Source organism: Anopheles funestus, chromosome X, assembly GCF_943734845.2.
Source record: "Anopheles funestus chromosome X, idAnoFuneDA-416_04, whole genome shotgun sequence".
NCBI lineage: Eukaryota > Metazoa > Arthropoda > Insecta > Diptera > Culicidae > Anopheles > Anopheles funestus.
Genome location: NC_064597.1, coordinates 3,412,398 through 3,419,059, shown reverse-complemented (window position 1 = coordinate 3,419,059; position 6,662 = coordinate 3,412,398). Strand labels below are relative to the sequence as shown.

The 6,662-nt window shown below is 39.3% G+C and overlaps 1 protein-coding gene across 1 annotated transcript in view; it reads left to right on the top strand.

The window, feature by feature from the left end:
• Positions 1-249: 249 nt before the first annotated feature.
• LOC125762931 (carbonic anhydrase-related protein 10) overlaps positions 250-6,662 on the top strand; it is a 44,283-nt gene continuing 37,870 nt past the window's right edge. The window contains exon 1 of the mRNA XM_049425572.1: positions 250-924. The gene's annotated coding sequence lies outside the window, so the exon portion shown is untranslated. The remainder of the gene's footprint in view (positions 925-6,662) is intronic.

Here is a 6,662-nt window from a genome sequence, read left to right as displayed (position 1 = left end):
CCCCCCCTCCCCCACCCCCCGCCGTTGCATGACGGACCGGATAGGCTCGGGATTCGCTGCCCGTACTCGTACTCGTGCGGGTTCGTTCGTACGGCGCCGACTCGCTTTCGCGCCGACCGAAAGCAGACTATTCTAGTGAACTGGGGTGTAAGCGAACGGCCAAGTGCGAAACAGCTGGTGCTACCGAACGGCACGAATAGGAACCGATTGCGTACGGCACGAACGAATCGGCACGAACTATCGTGGACGGTTCACTGCCGGTTTTGGTACCGTACCATCCAGCACGATGGCGGCAAACACACGGTTCTGCCGTGGAGTCAGTTGTTGTTTGACTTCTGTTGTGGCCTCATGCAGCGCTATAAACGGACGGCTGTTAACCGTTTTGCTATCGGTAGTGAACAGAGTTATCGTACCTGTGAAGCGACCCCGTGCTGGGTAGATCTCGCGTACTGTGTGGAGAGCGTGTGATCACGATCGCGAGCGCGATTGGTTGTCATTAAATCGCGCGCCAATCGCGAAGAACTCGATCAACACTGATCTTGACAATGGACGCTACACTGTTTTGTTGTTGATCGTGACTCATCACACTCGACTGGGGACAGAAAAGATGGATGCTTCTGTAATCCGTCGTGTGTACAAGCTACTCCTGTCACAATCCTTGAAGATAATAGCGTGATCTTTGTATCTCAAAGGCCATTACTAATTATTATGGCTTCCTAAAGTTCAGATAATCCGTTTCTCATTGAAAAAAAAATTCAACTAGCTTACCATGTGTCGTTGTGAATACTCTCCAGTGCACTTATGAAACTATCTCGCATCTAGACATATCCGAAAGCAGTACGTCTACATCAATCAAACGGTCTAGTTGCAGTTGAATGCAGAGACGATCTTTTGCAAAAGCAAAATGCATTCGCGTCGAAGAAGGTAGGCAACAGCAGATGAGATCATTCGTACGTGCGGATGCTTAAGCTTAAAGTGTTTTCTTTTTTATGCCTGAAAAAAAAACTATTGGTGCAACAAAAGTGATACGTGTGATTTTTGTGTAAATCTTTACCTCGTTCTGGCCTTTTTTCCCCTCAGCTGTTAAAAAGTTAATGTTAATAATGGGTTTTGTTGTCGAAAAATGATTTTCAACGATTGCGAAACAAATTGCTGTGTGTGTGTGCTGTAATTTGATTAATGACTTCAATTTAAATGAACAAATTGCAAAAGGGCTGGCTGGCGATGTATTGCTCGCTACATCGTTACGAGTTGATCTCCAGCAGGTGTTGACAATCTGTCATTGTCACCGCGATTATGGCTGAGATTTTGTTTTCTCCCTTTCTGCTGCTACTTATGCTGTATGCAAACAAATTTTTCGAAATAATTATGTTTAGTCAATCGAGAGGTACTTAAGGATGGAAAATAGTTTTTGCAAAGAAGATCCATTATGAATTTCCGATCGCATTTTCATTGCATATGTATTGCGTTATAACTTTGTGTTTATAGTTTTACTCTATAATAAACAGTTGTTAAATAATGTTTTTTAGAAAAATTGTGTTAGGAATATTTAACCCAATTTATTTACAAACTTTACTAAAATTGATAAACTTTTTCCTAAATTTTTATGATAAAGTTGCTCACTAATCCTAATGCAAAAAAATTAAATTATAAAGTATAATAAAACTGCGGAAGTTAAAAGTTTTTTAAATTTCGTATATTAAGGTTTAGTACATGAAATTTCTAATGCAATTCATTGAAATTTCTTCAGAAGGCTTTTTCTTAGTGTACCCCGAAGATCTCCATTCCTGACACCCAACTATTTTGTTTATTCGTTGTTCAATAGTCGTAAAAGAGTAAACCACTAGGCGCCTCCATATGTCTGATTGAGTTTTTTAACTTAGTTAACTTTTGAAGTTAAGAGTTTTTTAAATTCCGTATATTAAGGTTTAGTAAACGCAATTTCTAATGCAATCCACAAAAAAATCTTCAAAAGTCTTTTTGTTAGCGTTCTACGAAGATTTCCCGTTCTGATAATCTACTATTTTGTTTATGTGTTGTTGAGTAATCGTTAACAAAGTGAACCACTGGGCGCCTCCATATTCACAAAGTGCCAAACAGTTTTGCCATAATTAGGAATAATTTAAAATTGTTTTTAATATGGCTAGAAATTAGTTTTTAAATTTGTGAAACATAACGTTTGTTAGATGGATTTTTTTACCTTAGTTAATTTTTAAAGTTAAGAGTTATTTAAATTCCGTATACTAAACATAAAGAGTAAACCACTGGGCGCCTCCTTATTCAAAAAGTGCCGCACGTTCATGCCACGATTAAGAATAATTTAAATTTGTTTTTAATATGGCTAGAAATTAGTTTTAAAATTTGTGAAACTTACCTTTTTTTGTTTAATTTTTATTAAATTTGGTTTACTTTTGAAGCTAAGAGTTATTTAAATTTCGAATACTAAGGTACAGAGAGTAAACCACTGGGCGCCTCCTTATTCAAAAAGTGTCAATCAGTTTTGTCATAATTAAGAAATAATTATAATTGTTTTGAATATAGCTAGAAATTAGTTTTAAAAGTTGTGAAACACAAGTTTTGTCTTAGTTAAAAATTAGTTATCTTTTAAAGTTAAGTGTTATTTAATTTCCGTATACTAAGGTTAAAGAGTAAACTACTGGGCGCCTCCATATTAAAAAAATAGATTAGTTTTAAAATTTGTGAAACTATTGTTCGATTTTGTAACTTCGATATTCGTCGCTCTTGAAAAGATTAATCATTTCAATCAAAGTATCAAATGAAACGTTCCATACTAATTAAAGTGGTTACCGTCGTTTTCGCCGCACATAAGTTCTGTACACCCCAAACACTGTACACCGCATCTGTATGTGGCTGTAAAATGGCACGTTTTACTTCCTCTAATCCCGGCTAGTAAAACTATTTCCAGTACCATAATTCGAATGGTAGAACATTTCGCAGTGCAAACGATACTTTTTGTCCCCTTTCGCCTTCCCAATAAAAAAAGAAAACTCCCATAACCCCAAAGTTATGTAATTATGTGGTATGAGTGTGGCTGTATGTCTTATTTCCCCTTGGGATCGGATTGTACTACAAAGGAAAATGGGAGGGGAAAAAAGAAAACTACACAAATCTCAATCAACAGAAAGAGCAAGAGGAGGAGAACGAGAGAAGGGAAAAACCCACACAAAACATAAAAATACACAAACCTTTTGCTCTACAGCAAACAGGCGAAAGAATGTGCATTCATTGGTAGCAGGTATATATATATACATATATATATGAAAGCATAAATTCCTCGTCCAGCACTCATGGCAAATGGTGCACGCGGGTGCATCATTTCGAGCGATTCTGTTCACTCGGGTGGTTTTTTTTGTTGCTCCTTGGTCCTCCACCCCAATCCTTCCCGCTCATCCGCCTAGTACTAGATCGCGTTGATAAAGGGGCAAAGGGTGTGTATGTTTGCAAGGAATCCCACATAATCGATCCCGATCCCCTTTAACCACTACACTGCTTCCCTTCCTCCTCACCAACCACAACTGCTGCTGCTGCCTTTTGCTACCTTCGGTTAAGAAAATTTCGTACGTCCAAAATCGGTTTTGCCTTCCCTTTCCTTTTTTGCACCGGTCAAGTGCAACCGGGGGGTTTAAAAGTGTTTTTCCGCAGACCATTGGTTTCCAATTCCCAAACTGGGCAGGTTTTTGCTAAAACCCGCTGCCCGCTTACCGAAACGAATTAAACCGCACGAAACGGGGCAGTGCGAATGGTGGGGTCTGCAGGCAGCAGGTACGATGTGAGTTAAGGGTGAAACTAGTGAAAAACATTCGGTGGTGCATCGGGCCACCATCCCGGAAGTTGTGTTAAAGTTCGTGATTGTGCAAATATGAAAGAAGGGATTTTTTTCTTCCTGCTCCTTTCTTGCACCTCTTACACCGCCGTTCCCGTTCTGTTGCTTTTTTGCGCTCGCTGTGGAGGGCTGGCTATTCCGTAGTGACCAAGACGGAAATTAAAGGATATGTTGAGGTGTAGTTGATTCTTTTTATGGTTAACGTTTATCCTGCAAAGCGCATTATGTTGATCAGTTTGGACCTTTCTTTACTCTGCGACCGTCTGTAAAGGAGCGGAGTTGCGTTTTACTAGATTTTGGTGTGTATTTCAAGCTTCCCATACTGCTTTGTGGTGTTTATTTCAAATTAGGAAATGGAGAAATTAAACAAATAATGCGTTAATTACAATTAAATTGTTTAGAAAAAAATTAAAAAAGCTAATTTTGTAGTGCGGTTTGCATATATCGGAGGCGTAAAAGGAAATATGAGCTTAAAAGAACAATTGCATACATTTAGGCGTTTCTACAATTAAGAAAACTTGCTTCATAACTCGGGGAAGACGGATTTTTCACTCAATAATAATGAGATAAATTTTTTGTCGTTAAATACGATCAAAAAGAATATTTTAAAGGAAGGAATTTTCAATTTCCAACTAAATCATGCAGCGAACAGAACAAATATTTTATTTCTTTCAAACAAATTTGCTCAAAAGCATCTTTTCCAAATGACAGATGACAGACAAAAAGCGTTACAGATTAAGCTGATTATAAGCTCTAAAAAAGGAAAAACGTTGTGATAGAACGATTCAACTTCTAATCAGAGCAAAGCTTGGTCATGTTTTACGGTGTCATTATGAGTGTTGCAATATTTTCGTTTCTACATTCTCTCTACTCTCCTTTTTCATCCGATTTACCAAGCTTTTTGTTTTGACACATTTAGGTTACATATAAAAGGAAAAATGTCTGTGCTAGAAAGAGAGATAGAGCTCATACAAACTGTCACATTCAAACGACAGGTCTGTCTGACAAGAGATACAATTTAAATGAATTTCTTTGCTGCTTTGGAAAACGACGAACCCATCAACCCGTAATCGATTTATGGTACAAACGGTTTGCCTTTTTTAAAGAATATATCTTTGAACGTCCATGTCATCTGTTTGACTGCAGTCTGCAGACCTGCGAATGGTGCTGTTTTCTTTTCCTTTTTGCTCCTGCTGCTGCTGTGTTTTGTTTGCAATAATATTTTTTGATTCCAGCGAACGGTTTCAAACGAATCAACAAACATCACGGTTCACGGTGCAACGGTGCAACGGTTGTGCGCGAACGGCGAAGAACGGATAACGACGAATAATCATAAATACATTCGTTATTTGCATTGCATTAGAGATTCACCATTTCCAGGCGATCTCGTACACGAGGGGTTTTTTTTTCTTTTGCAATTTGCGCCTAGCGTCTCGACATTCTCGTGCTGCAGCATTGTTGCTGGGAGTTTGATTTTTCGATTAAACTATCGTTTTTGTCGGGACAGTGCGCGGAGGGTGTGATGGGTGCCGGAGTTGATGGATACTTTGACGGATCGATACGGTGGATCTTCGATCGGATCGCGTTTACACAACATTTGCTAGCCGTTTTTGGTTCGCTAACACTGCCTAGACGCTTTGTCTGTCCATGGCAGTGTTGTGGAGAAGATTTATCCTATTTAAGAAATTCCATTTTCCATGCTAAACCATAGCAAATTGAATGGACAGTACAAATAGAGGCAAAAACAAAAATCATTCCTAGTTAAGTCGAAAGCTAATGAAGCAACAATGATAATTCAACTAACATGTTAAACTGTTTCATCTCTTACTCCGAGGCGGCATTTCCAAACGGAAAATGCAGATGTGAAGAGTTTTCCATCTACCCGGCTAGTGGAAAACCGGTTTCCATTTTCAGCATTAGTTTTGCACAAGCTCAGCGAACTGTAATTGAAGGTGGAGGTGCAAAAACACCGAAGCGACCGGGAGCATGAACAGGTGTGCATCTAGTTGTTCCTATTTATGTTACCACACACACACACACACACACCTTCAGCGCGATCCATGTCATCGCCCGGTGCTCATCGTCTCCGGTTTAAACGCGGATGATGAGAAAGATTTTTCTCATTTTCATATTATTATAGAACAAATAATAAATTTCATTCCATTTCTCTTGCACGCGCCCAACGTTCGGGGTTTCGCGGCGGTACGCAAGCGGGAAGGTGTAAAGAAGGTTGTCTCTTGCTGTTTTTTTTTCGCTCCTTCCATTTGCTCTTTCCATCTACCCACCGAAGCAGGTGTAGCTTGTGGATGGATAAACGTAACGCAAAGGGGTGGGAAAAGCAACAACAAAATTAAAACAAAAAAACACTTTTTCCATAGCGTTGGTTAGATATTCTCGGCTGCTGTTTTTTTTGTTACATTTCCTTCCACACTTTGCCTTTCTATTTGTCGTTCAAACGACACAGTCATTCGTTGCCTCAAACATTCTGCCTCAGCAGCATCCAACAGTGCAAAACTACAACCAACAACCAAGAACCGGAAGCTTAGCTCAGAACGTCCGGTTCGTTTGTTTGTTTATGTTTGAGAGGACCCATTTCACAGCACAAACCAACAAAAAAATAGAAAAAAATCCACCGAAAGTCGCCTGTCTGTCTGGTTTGCTTCGTCTGGCCTATCCGGCTGTATGATTGTCTCGTCCATTGTGTTACACCGCTCATCCTTCCCTACATTTGTGTATTTAGGTTGTAGATTTTATTCCTCCATCCCTTTTCGGTTTGAAGCATACATTTGAAACAAACCTTATATTTGTGTGCTGCTCA